We start from the raw sequence: 21,093 nt of genomic DNA on the forward strand, positions 1-21,093 counted from the left end.
AGATGCAGCCAAGAGGCCCATGATCACTCTGGATGAACTGCAGAGATCTACAGCTGAGGTGGGAGACTCTGTCCATAGGACAACAATCAGTCGTATATTTCACAAATCTGGCCTTTATGGAAGAGTGGCAAGAAGAAAGCCATTTCTTAAAGATATCCATAAAAAGTGTTGTTTAAAGTTTGCCACAAGCCACCTGGGAGACACACCAAACATGTGGAAGAAGGTGCTCTGGTCAGATGAAACCAAAATTGAACTTTTTGGCAACAATGCAAGACGTTATGTTTGGCGTAAAAGCAACACAGCTGAACACACCATCCCCACTGTCAAACATGGTGGTGGCAGCATCATGGTTTGGGCCTGCTTTTCTTCAGCAGGGACAGGGAAGATGGTTAAAATTGATGGGAAGATGGATGGAGCCAAATACAGGACCATTCTGGAAGAAAACCTGATGGAGTCTGCAAAAGACATGAGACTGGGACGGAGATTTGTCTTCCAACAAGACAATGATCCAAAACATAAAGCAAAATCTACAATGGAATGGTTCAAAAATAAACATATCCAGGTGTTAGAATGGCCAAGTCAAAGTCCAGACCTGAATCCAATCGAATCTGTGGAAAGAACTGAAAACTGCTGTTCACAAATGCTCTCCGTCCAACCTCACTGAGCTCGAGCTGTTTTGCAAGGAGGAATGGGAAAACATGTCAGTCTCTCGATGTGCAAAACTGATAGAGACATACCCCAAGCGACTTACAGCTGTAATCGCAGCAAAAGGTGGCGCTACAAAGTATTAACTTAAGGGGGCTGAATAATTTTGCACACCCAATTTTTCAGTTTTTGATTTGTTAAAGTTTGAAATAACCAATAAATGTCGTTCCACTTCATGATTGTGTCCCACTTGTTGTTGATTCTTCACAAAAAAATACAGTTTTATATCTTTATGTTTGAAGCCTGAAATGTGGCAAAAGGTCGCAAAGTTCAAGGGGGCCGAATACTTTCGCAAGGCACTGTATTTAGCCTAATTGTTTTTATGACTACAGAGAGTAGGTTATTATTGTCACACCCTGACCTTAGAGAGCCTTGTCTATTCTCTATTTGGTTAGGTCAGGTTGTGACTTGGATGGGCAAATCTATGTTTCTATTTCTTTGTTGTTCTATTTCTCAATTTTTTTTTTCCTTTTTTTCCCACCTTAGATTGTGGAATCTTGTTAGTGTGTAGTTGCTTTCTGCACGGCATGTAGCTTTTATGTAATTTTTTGTATTTTGTTGGTTTTTCGGTGTCATTTTAAATAAAAGCTAAATGTACGCCTACCACGCTGCACCTTGGTCCGTTCATTTCGACGAGTGTTACAATTATTGTTATTTCCCTGCAATAATTAATTTGTCTGCATGTCTATTCAACATTTGGCTAAAAAGAAACCATGCCATGAGTTAAGAACAGATATTTATTTTTCCACAATGCAATGTGGCACATTGACAACTCCAATCGTTTTAAAGAGCCAACAAATAAATATACTAAAACAATAACTTCAAAAACAGTCCATTCCTAACTGGCTTTCTTCAAATTGCTGTGCAAGAAAAGAATGTGCAGCTAGCTTCTTTCTGAAACCACGCATCCCATCTGAAGGTGACGCTTTATCCTTTGGTAACACACAATTACCAGGTGGACAATGGGCCTTTTGAAGGAAAATAGGAAATCAACTAAATCCACAAGTATTCTTTCACAAAATCTGGCCTTATGTTATCTGCAGTTTTGAGCTCCACTGTCCCACTCCATGGTGGATAGCATCCACTCTCCGTTTATGTAATGGGCTGTAAGGCACAAGTATCCTATTTTTCAAAAATTGTCAGTCCACATGTCAAGTGTAATTGTGCCATTTTATTTACCCAAGTTCTCTCAATTGTTTTGTTGTTGCTTGATGCAGGACTCTAGTGCGATAGGAGAGAGACATTGGCGAACATTCACACTTCCATTATTTTAGAAAAGGATAGTCTAATAGCTCACCTAGGTGTGAAAAATCTCCCAATTTGTGCCACAGTTCAGACTACCGACAGATGCTGTGGTCAGTCAGAGTTGAGTCTTATTGTAAAGTGTAGCCTAATGGCTAAAAAAGGGCAAACCTGCGATATATTTGATGCTTGAGTACTCAAGTTTTTACATTTCTAGCTCAATGTCACAGACCAGATTTACCCTAACAAAGAATGAATCGACCCCTACAAATACATACATTTATTATAATCCACATAATAATTAAAATGATATCTGCTGTAGTGAGATTGCATGCTAAAGACAATCAGAAAGAATGTGTCTTTAACCCTGCATTATATATAAGTTATTTTGAACGAAACCAAAGAATGAGTGAGTCACTCAGCCCTATGCTGTTTCTGCTTCTGTTGCCTATTTGAGTGTTTGTTTAATATCCTACTATCACCAAGCCTCATGCAATCGCAAAATGTTGGAAAAGCAATTTAGAATATAAAATATTTTGATTTTTTTTAAACACTTTTTTGGTTACTATATGATTCCATATGTGTTATTTCATAGTTTTGATGTCTTCACTATTATTCTACAATCTAGAAAATAGTAAAAATAAAGAAAAACCGTTGAATGAGTAAGTGTTCTTAAACTTTTGACCTGTAGTGTATATCCACTAGGCTAATACATAATCACATTTTCCTTTTGATTAGTTAATTTACCAATATCATGTTATATCAAGTTGTCCCTTTAGAGCACATGCAAAGCGATTTGGAGTTGTTGAACGGGAGTGACAAAATGTATTACAATTGAATTTGAATGAACTGAATGATGAGGAAGAAGAAGAGAGTGACTGAATTTAGAACAAGTGTAAGAATTGCTCTTCCTCTTTCCCGTACTCACACACACAAACAAAATTGTTTCTACTTTGTCAGAAGATGCTATAACTGGACCTTATTACTTACTAAAACTGTTCTTACACTAAGGTTTTTATTCTAAGAAAACAAAAATGGTATGTTTATATTCCATTATATTCTTAAAATATATGTGTTGACAATATACGCAAGTGATGTCTGCTAAATGATCAAATTGACGGCGAAGCCTTAAATACCTCCGCTAGCTAATAAGCACAAAAAAAGGTTCCACATATTTTAAAGAACTGGGCTATTTAATGTAGGTGTTTTACTTATTACATTTACTTGTGGAATGTTACCAAATAGATGACAACAATAGACATAATAATCTGATGGCATTGGTAGAGAGTCAGGCGGAGAATGGAGTGAAAGAGCACTGTACTGTAAGTACGCAACAATGCTGTGGGCCAGGTGTAAATAGTTTAGCAGCCTTTCCAATGAATTGGAATACAAATGAAGCCATCCACCCTTGATGGGCTATCAGCAGGACAATAGACTCTTGCAAACATACATGAATACATTTAAAGTCCCTAAACTCTGCAAGGCATGTCACTTCACCCATCTCTTTGCATAGCCCACCACATGCACTGTTTTCTAAAGCAGCAAATGGGGGACGAACTCCAAATTAATTCCCATGATTTCGGAATGAGATGTTCGACAAGCAGATGTCCACATATACTGTACTTTTGGTCATGTAGTGTCTCTGTTCACTCGCGTCATATTACCTGAAGACACCCACCTGATCGCTTCTCCTCACACCTTTTCAGTTATCACAAGCAACTACTGTAGTTTAAACACTAACCACAACCAGACAACTACTGACCACAACTACTGACCACACAACTACTGACCACAACACAACTACAGACCATAACTACTGACCACAACTGGAAAACACAACTCCTGACCACAACCACACATCTGCAGACAACAACCAACTGCTACAGACGTTTTTGTTTTTGTGAGAAGACAGATTTTCTGTATGTCTCATGGTCTTACAAACATCGCTCTAGCTCAACCTTTCACCGCAGAAGTGTGACACTGGCGGTTGTTTTGTACTGTATTGAAATGCAACCTATGCAAATAAACAGATATCTAGCTTAAACTGACAGATTTGGATGGGGATTTTTTTATTATGTAACTTAGATTGACACACTGGTGTGTCAATCGACTCTAGGGGGTTAAAGAAGGATATTTAAGCCTTGGGACAATTGAGATATGGATTGAGTATGTGTGCCCTTCAGAGGGTGAATGGGCAAGACATATACAGTGCATTCAGAAAGTATTCAGACCCTTTGACTTTTTCCACAATTGTTACATTTCAGCCTTATTCTAAAATGTATTAAATATGGTAGAGCGGCCGGACGGAAGCCAGTCCTCAGTAAAAGGCACATGACAGCCTGCTTGGAGTTTGCCAAAAGGCACCTATAGAATTTCACACCATGAGAAACTTTGATTCTCTGGTCTGATCAAACCAAGATTTAACTATTTGGCCTGAATGCCAAGCATCCCGTCTGGAGGAAATCTGGCACTATCCCTATGGTGAAGCATGGTGGGGGCAGCAATCATGCTGTGGGGCTATTTTTCAGCAGCAGGTACTGGGAGACCAGTCAAGATCAAGGGAAAGATGAACGGAGCAAAGTACAGAGAGATCCTTGATGAAAACCTGCTCCAGAGCGCGGAGGATCTCAGAATGGGGTGAAGGTTCACCTATAAACAGGACAACAACCCTAAGCACACAGCCAAGACAACACAGGAGTGGCTTCGGGACAAATCTCTGAATGTCCTTGAGTGGCCCAGCCAGAGCCCGGACTTCAACCCGATCTAATATCTCTGGAGATACCATCCAACCTGAATGAGCTTGAGAGGATCTGCAGAGAAGAGAAACTCCCCAAATAACGATGTGCCAAGCATGTAGAGTCATACCCAAGAAGACTTGAGGCTGTAAAAGCTGCCAAATATGCTTCAACAAAGTACTGAATAATGGGTCTGAATACTTATATAAATGTGATATTTTAGTTTTTTTTTATTATTAATGAATTTGCAAAAATGCCTAAAAAAAACAGTTTTTGCATGGTCATTATGGGCTATTGTGTGTAGATTAATAAGGGAAAAAAGGATGTAATCAATGTTAGAAGAAGTCTGTAACGTAACAAAATGTGGAAAAAGTCCAGGGGTCTGAACAATTTTCAAATGGACTGAACTGCATGCACAATAGCAGTATTTGCAATACAAAAGACCACCTGATTTATAGAAATCATTATGATGATATATACAGTACCAGTCAAAAGCTTAGACACAGCTCATTCAAGGGTTTTACTTAATTTTTTTTACTATTTTCTGCAATGTAGAATAATAGTGAAGACATCAAAACTATGAAATAACATGTAGTAACCAAAAAGTGTTAAACAAATCAAAATGCATTTTAGATTTGATTCCTCCCTTTGCCTTGATGACAGCTTTACACACTCTTGGCATTCTCTCAACACGCTTCATGAGGAACACTTTTCTAACAGTCTTGAAGGAGTTCCCATGTATGCTCAGCACTTGTTGGCTGCTTTTCCTTCACTCTGCATTCCAACTCATCCCAAACCATCTCAATTGGGTTGAGGCCGGGTGATTGTGGAGGCCAGGTCATCTGATGCAGCACTCCATCACTCTCCTTGGTCATATAGCCCTTACATTGCCTAGGTGTGTTTTGGGTCATTGTCCTGTAATTTTTTTTTGTTTTATAGTCTCTTAAAACAGATGGGATGGCGTATCGCTGCAGAATGCTGTGGTAGCCATGCTGGTTAAGTGTGCATTGCATTCTAAATAAACAACCAACAGTGTCACCAGCAAAGCACCCCCACACCATCACACTTCCTCCTCCATGCTTCACGGTGGCAACCACACATGCGGAGATAATCTGCTCACCTACTCTGCGTCTCACAATGACACGGCGGTTGGAAACAAAAAAATCTAGAATTTGGACCCATTAGACCAAATGACACCGGTCTAATGTCCATTGCTCGTGTTTCTTGGCCCAAGCAAGTTTCTTCTTCTTATTGGTGTCCTTTAGTAGTGGTTTCTTCACAGTAATTCGTCCATGAAGGCCTGATTCATGCAGTCTCCTCTGAACAGTTGATATTGAGATGTCTGTTACTTGAACTCTGTGAAGCATTTATTTAGGCTGCAATTTCTGAGGCTAGTAACTCTAATGAACTTACCCTCTACAGCAGAGGAATCTCTGGGTCTTCCATTCCCGTGGCGGGCCTCATGAGAGCCAGTTTCATCATAGCGCTTGATGGTTTTTGCTACTGCATTTGAAGACATTTCTTGAAATGTTTCATATTGACTGACCTTCATTTCTTAAAGTAATGATGGACTGTCATTTCTCTTTGCTGTGAGCATACCAAGTCATTTGGTGTTACTCTAAAGCAGAAAGGTTGAATAAACAAGTCAGGAGTAGGTTTTCTTAATTGAACAAAGTTCTCTATTGAGTGATTTCTTTCAACTCAAACACTCCAACACAATCAATGATGATCTCCCAAGGAAAACATAAATCTTCTTCTTTACACGAAAAAGTAACACAAGACGAGTATCTTTAAACTATAACATAAATTACGGATTTGTCACCGTCTTAATGGTTCGTTCGTGGATAGCTCCCCTCTCTTTGTGGCCATCCCCAAGAGGTAGTTCGTCTTCTTCTTCTTCTTCTTTTTGCCTTCCGAAAGGTATGTCTTCTCCTTTGGAGGAGAAAACACTATTCTTTCTTTTCCCCCTATCACTGCCGTTTCCCTCCTAGGTCATTAGTACCGTCAGCTGTGCTTAATTGCCTCTGATCACCTTGACTCACATTCCTGGCTGGGCTACTATCCGTGAGCCCAGCCTGCCCTCTGGTGGTCCTTCCATATTGCTTATTTGTGCTGTTCTTGCCATAATATATATATATTTTTTACCAAATATGGCTATCTTCTGTATACCACCACTACCATGTCACAACACAACTGAAGAAGGAAATAATTTCCAAAAATTAACTTTTCACGAGGCACACCTGTTAATTGAAATGCATTCCAGGTGACTGCCTCATGAAGCTGGTTGAGAGAATGCCAAGAGTGTGCAAAGCTGTCATCAAGGCAAAGGGTGACTACTTTGAAGAATCTAAAATCTAAAATATACACCACCGTTCAAAAGTTTGGAAGAAAATAAGTGTTTTTTTGTCTATTAAAATAACATCAAATTGTTCAGAAATACAGTGTAGACATTGTTAATGTTGTAAATTACTATTGTAGCTGGAAACGGCTGGTGTTTAATGGAATATCTACATAGGCGTACAGAGGCCCATTATCAGGAACCATCACTCCTGTGTTTCAATGGCAAGTTGTGTTAGCTAATCCAAGTTTAGTTTTTTAAAAGGCTAATTGATCATTAGAAAACACTTTTGCAAGTATCTTAGCACAACTGAAAACTCTTGTTCTGATTAAAGAAGCAATAAAACTGTCCTTCTTTAGACTAGTTGAGTATCTGGAGCATCAGCATTTGTGGGTTCGAATTACAGGCTCAAAATGGCCAGAAACAAAGACCTTTCTTCTGAAACTCATCAGTCTATTCTTGTTCTGAGAAATGAAGGCTATTCCATGTGAGAAATTGCCACGAAAGATCTCGTACAATGCTGTGTACTACTCCCTTCACAGAACAGTGCAAACTGTTTCTCACCAGAATAGAAAGAGGAGTGGGAGGCCCCAGTGCACAACTGAGCAGGTGGACAAGCACATTAGAGTGTCTTGTTTGAGAAACAGATGCCTCACAAGTCCTCAACTGGCAGCTTCATTAAATAGTACCCGCAATACACCAGTCGTCAACAGGGAAGAGGTGACTCCAGGCAGAGTTGCAAAGAAAAAGCCATATTTCAGACTGGCCAATAAAAATAAAAGATTAAGATGGGCGAAAGAACACAGACACTGGACAGAGGAACTCTGCCTAGAAGGCCAGCATCCCGGAGTCGCCTCTTTACTGTTGATGTTGAGACCGGTGTTTTGCGGGTACTATTTGATCAATTAGTCTTTTAAAATGATAAACCTGGATTTGCTAACACAACGTGCCATTGGGACACAGGAGTGATGGTTGCTGATAATGGGCCTCTGTACGTCTATGTAGACATTCCATACAAATTCTACTGTTTTCAGCTACAATAGTCATTTACTACATTGACAATGTCTACACTGGATTTCTGATCAATTTGGTGTTATTTTATTGGACAATTTTTTTTGTTTTTCTTCAAAAAACAAGGACATTTCTAAGTGACCCCAAACTTTGAACAGTAGGATATTTTGTTTAATTTAACACTTTTTTTTTAGTTTCTACATGATTCCATATGTGTTATTTCAATGCTTGGATGTCTTCACTATCATTCTACAATGTAGAAAATAGTCAAAATAAAGAAAAACCCTTGAATGAGTAGGTGTGTCCAAACCTTTGACTGGTACTGTTATTTTGCCAGGTAAGCCTACTTTGCAGTTAAGATATAATTTGGAAAGTTTTATGAGAAAGCCTTTACAAATGACCGTTTCTGCATCGCTAACTGGCTACACAAAGTGGTAGACACAGGCATTCCCATGGCGTTGCCCCTTCAGAACGTTGCAAGAAATGAAAATCACTGATGCCGTTCTTTAATATTCTTTACACGTAGGCTTTTTTTTTACGGCCTATTATTACAATTATTACCTGTGTACAACAATTATTATCTGTGTACAACAATTATTACCTGTGTACAACAATTATTATCTGTGCGATTTTTTTTTTCTTCTCCTGGTTACACTGGTGTTTCCAAAATAAAATGTCAGTTTGCACAGCAAAATACTGTATCTATGAGCATATTCAACCAAAACGGTCACACTTTATAGCCCCTGGTGGTAATCATTTAGACTTGCTATGTCCTCTCACGTCTTCAAACGTAAAAATCTCCCCTTGAACAGATTCAATAATACACATAGATTTCTCTGCTAATAATCAAGGGCTTCTGTCAAATCAAATAGTTGTATAATGCATACATTCTTTTCAGACTTTGATTATGTAACATGGGAGATATATTCTATGTAGCGGAGGTTGGCTTCTCTCCATCTCTTAGATTCGTTTTTTTTTTGTAACACTGTGCAAGAATCAGCAAATGATCCACGTTTAGATACATTCAGTGTACCAGTACATGTGTACCTGGTGTGACAGACTGGTGAGCTGTGGCTAGTGTGGTAATTCAATCATCCAGAGGAGTGCTTTCATTTATCTCATTCAACCTCCTTTATTAACCTATAATTACCATGCAGTCGCTCGCGTCGTTAAGCTTGACCTTTAGCGCTTGACCCCTGACATTGGCTATTCAAGACGAGCGTCTGTAATGAAAGTTGACCATGTGTGTCTGACGAGTGATAAATTGATTCCCATGACGTTCCTGTTGTCAGTGTGTGTGTGTGTGTGTGTTATTACTGTGACGACACTGCATGTTGGACTGATAAGGATAGGGCAGAGCGGTTGCATACATGAAAGACAGAACGACAGGTAACTAACGGCTCTGTGTAAGTCATCCGTTTCTATCCAACACTGATAGTCATGGTCTGTTTTAACCAGCCAAGCCCTACCAAACTGATAACATGTTTGGCCCCAGAATGACACCAGAGGAAATGGGCAAAGGGAGGAGATTTAGGGCTGGAGAGATATTCTCCCAGTCTGGTTTTATCAAAGCATGTACATTTATTTCCTCAGCATTTTTATGATTTCAGTTAGGAAATGTTGATGCTTCTGAGTTGACCAGGAAAAAAACATGGGGAATAGTCACCTCATAGTCAGCTATCAATCCCTCCAATCCAGTCTTGACTTCAACCCAGACCTCAATGCCACATTATGGCATGATGTGGTAGATCCATAAGGTTTATGTGTAAAACCCTGGTAGAGACTGATGCTCAGGGTGCGGAAATATATTCTTCCCCTACAGTTCTCAATTTTATCCTTTGTAATTCAAATCAAACTAATCACTCTTGGAACCTATTTGTCTGGTGCTGCTACCCTTTTCCATTTAGCTCATGTCCAAAGCGGCCCAGATAATGAAATTTGAGATGTCCCACTTGTGACTCATGCCTTTGCCATGAAAGCATTAGAAGGTCACATTAGATGGGAATTTCAGGCCATCTACCCTGCTGCTATTCACAATATGGCTTTCCACCCTTCTAGTTATCTCTTACGTAGAATTTCAGAATGGTACACACCTGCTAGAGCCCTCTCGCAAATTCAATATAGACCTCATGATAGAGAATGCAGTGACGGCCCATTGGGCACAGACGTCAGTTCATCTTCTAGATTTGATTTATATTTGGTTCAGTTGTCAACTAATGTGAATTCAACATGAAATCAACAAAACATTTAATTCGATTTAGGTTAAAATACAAAATTCCCTTACGTTTATAACTTTTTTCCAAGTTGACTCAACGTCATCACATTACATTTTTTGGTTGAAATTACGTGGAAACCACGTTGATTCAACCGGTTTTCATCCAGTGGGGCGAAACGACTGATTGTGCTTGGTAAGTGTTGCACCTAAAACTGTTATGTGGGACAGGTGAAAGCGTCTAATTGAAACAGGAACCTGAGAAAGCAATCAATGACTTACACTGGTGCTGAGAGCCCTGCATGCCTCGCAAGGTTCCTATTATTCAATTTCATATAATCTGATAACCCTGATTCATCTTATCCATTTCAAATGTTCAGGCTTGGATCAATAGCTCTGCCTCCCACACATCGCTGTGGAAACTGGGGAGGGAGGTCACAGCCACTGACATTCCCCTTCCATCAACACATGCACAGTCTTGTAATGTACTGAATTAGCTAACATGACTAAAACACTTACTGCAAGACTTTGAGCGACACAAAATGTCTGTTTACGCCAATGGTTGTGAGTGCTGTTCTTCTTTGGTTTTAAAAGACATGGAATCAACTGTATTGATTTCACCTTTAATTGTGTCAAAATGGCCCAGAAGGATTGTGGTATAGTAGTCATATGATCCAACCTACTCTGCAGTATTGTTGTGTAGGAAGGGGAATGTAAAGTGGAGCTAGAGAAGTGAATAAACAGGGCAAAGTGGATGTAGCTATGAACCAAAAGCTGGGGTGCTACTCAGTAATGAGACTCCAAAAAATCAAGGCAACAACATTATAGAAACAAGGAAAGTGAAAAATCATAATTTAGCCCCTTTCAAATCAAATCCAATCAAATCAAATGGTATTGGTTACATACACATATTTAGCAGGTGTTATGGAGGGTCTAGAGAAAATATTGTGTTCCTAGCTCCAACAGTGCAGTTGTCTCTAACAACTCACAACAATACACACGAATCTAAAGTAAAATAATGGAATCTAAGGTACATGGTTGAGTAACCGTGTGGTAGCCAGCTAGGGATGGCTATTTAACAGTCTGATGGCCTTGAGATAGAAGCTGTTTTTCAGTCTCTTGGCCGCAGCTTTGATGCACCTGTACTGAAATCGCCATCTGATAACAGGGTGAATAGGCCGTGGTTCGGGTGGTTGATGTCCTTGATGATCTTTTTGTCCTTCCTGTGAAGGAAGGGGCTGTAGGAACAGGAGGGGACTAAGCACGCACCCCTGAGTGGACCCGTGTTGAGAATCAGCGTGGCGGATGTGTTGCTGCCTACCCTGTCCACGTGGGGGCAGCCCGTCAGGAAGTCCAGGATCCAGTTGCAGAGGGAGGTGTTTAGTCCCAGGGTCCTTAGCTTAGTGATGAGCTTTGAGGGCACTATGGTGTTGAACGCTGAGCTGTAGTCAATGAACAGCATTCTCAAGAATTCCTATTGCCCAGATAGAAAAGGGCATTGTTGAGTGCAATAGAGATGACATTATCTGTGGATCTGTTGGGGGGGCCTTCAAATTTGAGTGGGTCTGGGGTTTCTGGGATGATGGTGTTGATGTGGTCCATGACCAGCCTTTCAAAGCACTTCATGTGAGTACTACGGATCTGTAGTCATTTAGGCAGGTTACCTTGGTGTTCTTGGTCACAGGGACTTTGGTGGTCTGCTTGAAACGTGTAGGTATTACAGATTCAGACAGGGAGGGGTTGAAAATGTCAGTGAAGTCACTTTCCAGTTGGTCAGCGCATGCTTGGAATACACAGACAGGTAATGTTGGCCTGTTTAAAGGTCTTACTCACATCGGCTATGGCGAGCGTGATTATACAGTCATATCCATCTCTGTGTGTGTAGTAAAGGTGTTCTGGAGTTTTATTCCCTCTTGTTGCACATGTAACATGAGGTAAAATGGATGTAAGGTTCCCTGCATTAAAGTCCCCGGCCACTAGGAGCGCTGTCTCTGGATGAGCATTTTCTTGTTTGCTTATGGCTTTATACAGCTCGCTGAGTGCGGTCTTAGTGCCAGCATCGGTTTGTGGTGGTAAATAACATCTATGAAAAATATAGATGAAAACTCTCTTAGTAAATAGTATAGTCTACAGCTTATCATGAGATACTCTACCTCAGGCGAGCAAAACCTCAAGACTTCATTAATATTTGATTTTGTGCACTAGCTGTTATTTACAAACAGACACAGACTGCCACCCCTTGTCTTACTGGAGGCAGCAGTTCTGTCATGCCGATGCACAGAAAAACCAGCCAACTGTATATTATCCATGTCATCGTTCAGCCACGAAACATAAGATATTACAGTTTTTAATGTCCTGTTGGTAGGATAGTCCTGAACAGAGCTCATCCAGTTTATTCTCCAATGATTTCTACTTGTCCTATAAGACGGATGGTAGAGGCGGGTTACCCACTCGCCGACAAATTCTTGCACCCGGATCTGTGTTACCTGTATCGGCATCTTCTCTTCATGCGATTGATGGGGATTTGGGCCTGGTCGGCTATCCGGAGTAAATCCTTTGCGCCTGACTCGTTTAAGAAACAATCTTCATCCAGTTTGGGGTGAGTAATCCCTGTTCTGATATCCAGAACCTCTTTTCTGTCATAAGAGACGGTTGCAGAAACATTATGTACAATTAAGTTAAAAACATATAAAATAGCAGCCATCTCCTCTGGGTATCTAGCAAAATAACTTCATTAGGACATAGCTTAGACACTTAGCATGGGGTGAGTCTCTATCCACCTCATCCGCCAAAGTTCGCTTTCCATATCTGCGGTGGAAGGTGGCAGAGCTACAGTGGTGTTTGTCAGACCAGGAGACATCCTAAAAATCTTCTCATGAAAACCTCTGCATAATCCGAATGGTTTAGTCTCTGCGACTCCCACAAGCATCACGAGACTTGCCTAAAGTTGGTACCACCGATGTGCCAACTTCTATCTGTAGCGTCCGAACAGTTTGGGCTACAAACTAATATAATCCCACCATTGAAAGCGAAAACTCTCATAAACAAGTACATGCCGGTTGTATGGCACCCACAAGCCTCAATAGACTAAAAATGTATGGAAGTGAATAGGGCATTTCCACGTCAAAGGTAAAAAAAATGGGAGGGGACAGTGGGGGTTCCACTAAGCTAACATATAGAATTGTTTTAAGATGGTCATACAACGGATCACGCAATTCTAAAAAAAAAGAAATCCTGAGCGTTCTTATATCTGTCAGATATAGGGCAGACACTTCAAAACATATTTCCTTTTGATACATTTTTTTTACTATCTGTTTTATCATACAGTATATGAATGTGCTTGTTATTAAATGCGTTTATATGGGCTAATAGTCAAATTCAATGATTTATAAAAATGTTTTTACGTACCTACAGGGGTCCCAAAATTCTAAATAAAATAGCTAAGTGATCCGTTGTATGACCATCTTAAAACAATTCTATATGTTAGCTTAGTGGAACCCCCACTGTCCCCTCCCATTATATTTTATTTAATTGAAGTAGCACACAAGCGAAAATTCCATGATGTTGACAACGATTTAAGTCAACAAGTCATCATTTTAGTCAAAGTATGATATATTTGTGTTTGAAGTGGGAAAATCGTAAGTGGGAATTTTGTGAAATCTCCGTATCATGCCGTGTGTTTTCCCGATAAAATGATGTGTAAGTTAAATCTTGACAAAGTGCCAGTTACTAGGGATGGCTTTAGTTAACTTGGAACCTCCTACAAAAATGCTACACGTGTGGGCTCCTTACATCCTATTTACCACCTGTTGCTACTGTGGCTTACTGCTGTCTGCAATGCACTTTGACCTGTTGGATGGGCTGACGGTGAAACGGTGAGTAAAAAAATTATCTTTCTGACAAGTGGACGAAGTGGATAGGTGAAATATCAACACAGCGGCACTTCAGTAGCAGCAATAGTGTGGTAGCAGTTGCTCGCTTACTATAGAAGTTTGGCTAGCATAGCAAATTGTGTGGTGAAGTAAATCCATTGGAAGTAAGTTAATATATAGCTCAGTGAGTAAATCACTGTGTTACCAGAACTAATGCTACCACACCACCTTTTGTTACCAATTGCAAAGCTGTCTTTAATAAACCTCGCTGCCAAAGGGAATGTGCTTGGTGACCAGTGTGATGCAAAATGCTGCAAAGTAATATAGAAACGTGCAAACTACAGTTAAAGTTGTAAGAAGTTGCATTTCTGTGTTTAGCAGAGTAACATTCTGTCTAATCCAACAGCCACCAAATGTGAGAAGTAATATTGTAGTTGATGTACACAGACTGGGTAACGACCCGACAACTGAGAACAGCAAAATGGTAATGTGGTGGACTGAATACTGATAGATATAACAACAAATTTAACAACCTACCTATGTGTTTCATGTGTCTTACAGGACTGATGATTCCCTGAGTGAGCCAGACCATGGACAGGCTGAGCCAGCTTCAACATTGTTATATTGACATAAAGTGAGATGTGGATGTCATTGTAAAAATATAACAATCGCAAAATGGATCCATGTTTTGTTCTATTTATCATTCAATGCCTGTTCTGATGATGTTTACACAGACAACTACAGTTACATTGTAAGATGTTTATAGATGTATTTGATAGAGAATATGAATTATGAATTTACTAAGTGACAGCCTTATTCTAAGGGCACTTGCTCATCACAACAATGTGCAAGAAGTTGGCCTATTGTATTGGCCTATTGCTAAATGTATTGTTCCACATTCTAGCTAGTGTCCATCACTGACACAGGCAAGAGTTGCTTTCCTTGGCTCCCAAAAAAAAGCTTTCGGGCCAACTGTTATATTCGTTGTCTAGTAGTCAGCTAGTGGGGATACTTGTTAACAAAACAGCTAGGTCGTTAGAGCTCCCGTATGAAAAAAATTGCAGTCAGAGTACAACATAACGGAAGTACACTGTAGTAGTTAGTTAGATTGCAGTATAACTGCAGTTGCTAACAGTTATTATCCACAGTTGCTAACAGTTATGGTAGCTACCTGGCTAGCTACCTTTATTGGTCCAGGGGGATACTTGTAAACAAAACAGCTAGGTCATTAGAGCTCCCTTAAGAGAAGAATTGCAGTCAGAGTATAGCATAACGGTAGCACACTGGAGTATAACTGTAGTTAGATAGGCTCTAGCTTTGCCTGGTAAAACTCAAGTATTACCGCTAGACTCTGTATTAAGACTTGATCATTCAATTATATTGCGGAAGAGGGAGGAGGAGAGTGGATGATCCTCTGCCTTGTCATAACTGGCTGTGCTATGCTCCGTAACAATTAGCAAAGCTACCCTGACTGACTGTTGCCGAAGTGCTCAGGTCCGGTGCTCATAGTTTGTTTACAACTAGTTGAGTGTGGGCTGTGTCAGAGACTGTTTGGGCTGTGCACATGAAGGAAGGAGGAGATGTGCACGCCCAATTTATCAATAGTCACACAATTTATCAATAGTCACAATAGCCATACGTCAGTGTTTGGAGGGTGGAACTAAACAAGCATTATTGATTAACATATTTATTGTTGAAGCTGACATCCTTCGATGTCGGCTCTTCCTATCATTGTAAAGCAGAATTCACCAAGCGTTGGATTGTTCACCCACTAATAGGGAACGTGAGCTGGTGTTAGACCGTCGTGAGACAGGTTAGTTTTACCCTACTGATGATGTGTTGTTGCAATAGTGGACCTATATGATCACTAATGACCTGATGGAAATCCAAAGTTCCCAGACAGGAATTGCTTTCAATACTTATTTATCGTAACCAGAGCGGTGTTATGATTTGAAATGAAATGTGCAGATACATACCCACTTCACGTTTTCTGTAAAAAAAAAAAAATTCTAATGGCTAAGATAACTGCCATAGCGAGGCTATTCAATCTCTCTCCTCTCGCTGTCTCCCTCTCTGTCCCTCTCTCTCTGTCACGCTCTCTCTCTTTTCACTCTCACTCTCTTTCTCTCTCGCTCTTTCTGGCAGGGTAATCGTCTAAATACAACTTGTTTTTTAATTGGGGCTATGATAGTCTATTACAAATCAGTCTGACAGTACTTTTGACAGTAATTCAGTCAAGTATGTCAACCAAAATGCACCAGAAAGTCTTTGGGAAGTTCGGAAGATCATCAGGCAATACTGTTGTATGATCTTCTATAAAGAAAAGAGCATTATCATTGATAATTATTTTTCCTCCAGTCTGATTGAATGTCTTATCTTGTCCCCTCTGATCTAATGAGTCATGTGCAGCTTGTGGGCATTGTAGAGAGAAACAGAAGACACATCCCTGGGCACTAGGGTTGAATGGCGGGAACCCGGTTACTGAGATTTACCCGAAACCACTTCCCTTTCCCAGGATAAATAACTGTGAGGAACAGGTCAATAATAATAAATTATTTATATGAACAGCATAGTGTGAAATGTAACTGTTAAATTATATGCAATGTCTAAATCCTAAATCTGTCTTCGCTACGGCCTTTGCACGATGAATCATCAAGCTCACAGTGAGGACAGTATGGAGCGCAGTTCAAAACTAAAGTAGACCTATCATCTCATCATGGTATTTTTTAAAAAATGTGACAGCTAGGCCTGCATTTGCTGCAGCATAGTATAGTTGATTTGTTAAGATCATTGCCTCTTCGCTGACCCAGTCAATCAGTAAACATAACCAAGACATTCTAAGGCAGCTCCCACCTCCTTGTCATTCAGAGGAGGTGGGACACAGCTAGCACAGTGGATCTGGGCCGATTCCGGCTGAGAGTTGGGGCACTTGGTTGAGAGTCAGATTCGGCTGACGTCATGTGGCCTGAATCTGGGCCGCCTTCGGCAGTATTACTTATGGCTAGGATGCGGGGATTAAGCAATGGCCGATTCCGGTGTGAATTATCTGGCCCAAATGTATTACTTGGGGCTCGGGCCGATGGCGGCTACTCTCTGGCAGATGATTACACAGCCTGCTTTATATAATTAAATGTTTTATTTTTCCATATTTTCTCATTGTTTCTATGATCAAAAAATACAATTAACATTTAAATTAAATTCTTTAAGATTCCTGTTTACGTAGTATTTTAGTATTGCGATACTTTGTTTAAGGCAATTGATAAGCATAAAATACTTTGTGGATGGAGCCTCCCGTGTGGTGCAGTGGTCTAAGACACTTGGTCTTAGTGGTCTAAGAAAATTGCGCTGTTACAGATGTTGGCTCGATACCCATGCCGGCCGCGGCCGGGAGACCCATGAGGCGACGCACAATTGGCCCAGCGTCGTCCGAGTTAGGGGAGGGTTTGGCCGGCAGGGATGTCCTTGTCCCAACGCGCTGTAGCGAGTCCGGTGGCGGGCCAGGCGCATGCACACTGATACAGTCACCAGGTGTACGGTGTTTCCTCCGACGCAATTTTCTTTTGTGGATGGGTATAATTTGGTTGTTTAAAATGTATAATAGTAATATTTAAAAGTACGATATCTGATAATTTTGTATACATTTATTTAAATTTGCATTGGGAGGATTCTGGGGGGATTCTGGTAAGATGCCGGCAAAGTCAGCTGAATTCTGGTAGACGGAAACGGCCTGATGTACTTGAAATAATGTGACTTACCCAAAATCCGCGGAGTTTACTGGAGAACGGAAGAGAGACTTTGTGTAATTCTATTCTCATTCTTCGGTCGATGCTTTAAGTGGAGCGAGAGACCATCAAAGTTTTGATCGGGCAACAGAGATTGGCTAGCTTGCTAATGGCACTGGGGCTGGAGAGACTTCAACTACAGAGAGGCGAGTTATTAGCAGCATGGGATCAGAATCAGCAAAGTCGAGGATCGGGACACTGAATAGCGCGAGAAGTTACAGCTCGAGGAAAGCGGACGTTGAACATCAGCAAAGGGAAGTAAAAACTTTTACTATTGAATTTAGGCTCAACGTCATTCATAGAATGGGATAGTAGCAGTGTGAACGAACAGTGATGGTGTGAAATTGGCAAGAATAATGATTAGCCACAGTAGCAGACAGTTCAGCTAACGCAAATACAGCTATTCTGGAAACTCATGAGCTGGAGCATATCACTAGCTCTGACTATAGAAGCAGATTACTAACTCGTTCTAGGTTCAGATCATTCATTTGGTAACTGATATGAGAGAAGCAGACTTCTGATTTCACAGTGACTGTAAGAAAAATAACATTATTCTATCATGGTAGAAATGAGTTCCATGAAGGGAGCTGAATTGACATTACCATTGAAGACAGTTTAGCTCTTGAGTTGCTGGTTTATTTAGTTAAACGGGACTTAGTTGAAACAAAATCAACTTTATTATTTTATTTTATTGACTTTGTGACTTGTGACTTACTTTCAGGTTATCTGATAATCAAGTTAATAATAATCAACTTTATAATAATCAACTTTCAGGCTATCTGATAATCAATCACGTTTTTCTGGACTCCGCGTGTATTGATTGATAGAGACCATACTATTGCAGTCTTACACATGCACCTGTGCTCCGCTGGCCTCTCTCCTTAAAAAACGCTCCTTAGCTCTTGGAGTCCCATGCAGGAAAAGGTAGAATAGAATAGCTTGCTGGACATTATTTTATTTTTTTTGTTGCCTGAATGTTAAACACACCGGCCAATAGAACTCACAGGTATTTTGAAAGAAGAGCGAACGCGTGATGGCGGTAGGCTATAGTAGTTATTTATTCAGACCCATAACCATTCAATATTCGTGAAGAGAACTGAAAGCCTTCTGCATCTAATTCTAGTCCTATGTTATTCAAAGATGTCATTAGAATGATGAAGATAAGGACAACGAAACCTTTTTAATTTAACTGTTGAAAGCAAGGAAGGAATGAAGTAACAATATGGACGTAATTCCAGTCCATATAAACCCGTAAAATACAATACTGTACAGTAATACAGTTCACATTTAAAATGATGTGCCTACTTGAGCTAGTTTCATTTATTTACCCAAGAGAGCATATAGCTAGCTAGATCTATGGGTTTTTATGTGTTTCTGTCATTCATAATGTGCAGAAGCCTATATGATATATGTGTTGGATAACGGCACAATCATTTCTTTTTTGGGGGGGTTTGGCTTATTAAATGTCTTTAATTTAGGGCTCATAAAATGTATTGAATGTATGGCTCATCGGGTTCAGATAGCATCAGGCTTTAATGTTCGATCAAAGCTCTATTCAAATCCAGACGTAGGCCTGTTGATATGCTTTATAATGCTTTTGAAAGACATTTACGGTTTTGGTTGGAAATGCTGGGATACCGGGGAGAAAATTGATTTATTCTCGGGATGGAATATTCTTCAAATTCCGTGAAAATATACAACCCTACTGGGTACACCACGTAATTTCAACATTAAAATGTGGTTAATATTTGGTTGAGACGTTGATCAATAAGACTTCAACCTTTATTCACTCACTCAAAAAGACAGCCAGAAGTTTGTTCAATTTCCATTGTGTTATCACTATTGTTTTTACATTGGAATTTGGTTGTGCTTTTAGATGGTTGAAAGCTGTCAGCTAACCCTAGTCATTACCTTACGTTTTGACCACATCGAATTGAGGGTAATTACACATCCTTTTTACCTCAGATTAGTGATTTTAGTATAACAGTTAGTAATACAATCTAGTGCTTAAAAGAGATCAATATCATTGGTTTTACCTTTGATTTTGTCATACATGCTGGCGGTCTTAGGACTTCTACTATCATTTTCAAACTCAAATGGCAGGGAAAATTGGGGCACTCTCTGTATAAAAGCTGCTGGTCTTTATACCAATACACAGTGTTGGAGAAAGTACCCAGTTGTCATACTTGAGTAAAAGTAAAGATACCTTAATAGAAAATGACTCAAGTAAAAGAGAAAGTCATCCAGTAAAATACCACTTAAGTAAAAGTCTAAACGTATTTGGTTTTAAATATACTTAGGTATCAAAAGTAAATGGAATTGCCAAAATATACTTAAACATCAAAAGTGAAAGTATAAATCATTTCACATTCCTCATATTAAGCAAAACAGACGGCACGGTTTTATTGTATTTTCATTTATGGATAGCCAGGGGCACACACCAACACTCAAAAATAATTTACAAACTAAGCATTTGTGTTTAGGGAGTCTGCCAGATCAGAGGTAGTAGGGATGACTAGGGATGTTCTCTTGATAAGTGTGTGAATTGGACCATTTTCCTGTCCTGCCAAGCATTCAAAATGTGACAAGTACTTTTGGGTGTCAGGGGAAATGTATGGAGTAAAAATTAGATTATTTTCCTTAGGAATGTAGTGGAGTAAAAGTAGTCAAAAATATAAATAGTAAAGTCAAGTGCAGATTCCCCAGAAAAAAAACGACTTAAGCAGTACTTTAAAGTATTTTTACACCACTGCCTATAAATGGATTTGAGAGTCAACTATCACTCAAACAACAGCCAACCCTTGTCACTGTTGATATGCTATAGCGGGTCGTGATTCGTTGAAGTTAAATAACAAAGCAACTGATTTGTTTCCTTCCCCACTTCGGCAGCCTCAAAACATTATTTTTAGATGACTGTCTGCAGCAAATGATCTAACCAGTGATAAGAAAATTAGTCTCAGATTCAGTTTGGCCTTTGAATAGTGATATTTAAACAGTGCACACACCCCAAATGTTTGCACCCACTCTATTGATTTCAAATTTATGTCAATATGAGTGATTAACAAAATGCAACAATCCAAAATGGCTGTCTTCTACAACTTGTTCTCTAACCAGTGTTATCGGAAAGTATTCAGACTTTTTCCACATTGTCACATTACAGCTATTTTCTTAAATGGATGCTAAAAATAAAATCCTC

General features: G+C 39.8%; 1 protein-coding gene across 1 annotated transcript in view; it reads left to right on the forward strand.

The window, feature by feature from the left end:
• Window positions 1-21,093, forward strand: part of LOC110527736 (metabotropic glutamate receptor 4) — a 336,296-nt gene that overhangs the window by 123,416 nt on the left and 191,787 nt on the right. The gene's annotated exons all lie outside the window — the stretch shown is intronic.

The sequence above is a fragment of the Oncorhynchus mykiss genome, chromosome 7 (genome assembly GCF_057628025.1).
Source record: "Oncorhynchus mykiss isolate SJ-2025 chromosome 7, ASM5762802v1, whole genome shotgun sequence".
Classification (NCBI taxonomy): Eukaryota; Metazoa; Chordata; class Actinopteri; order Salmoniformes; family Salmonidae; genus Oncorhynchus; species Oncorhynchus mykiss.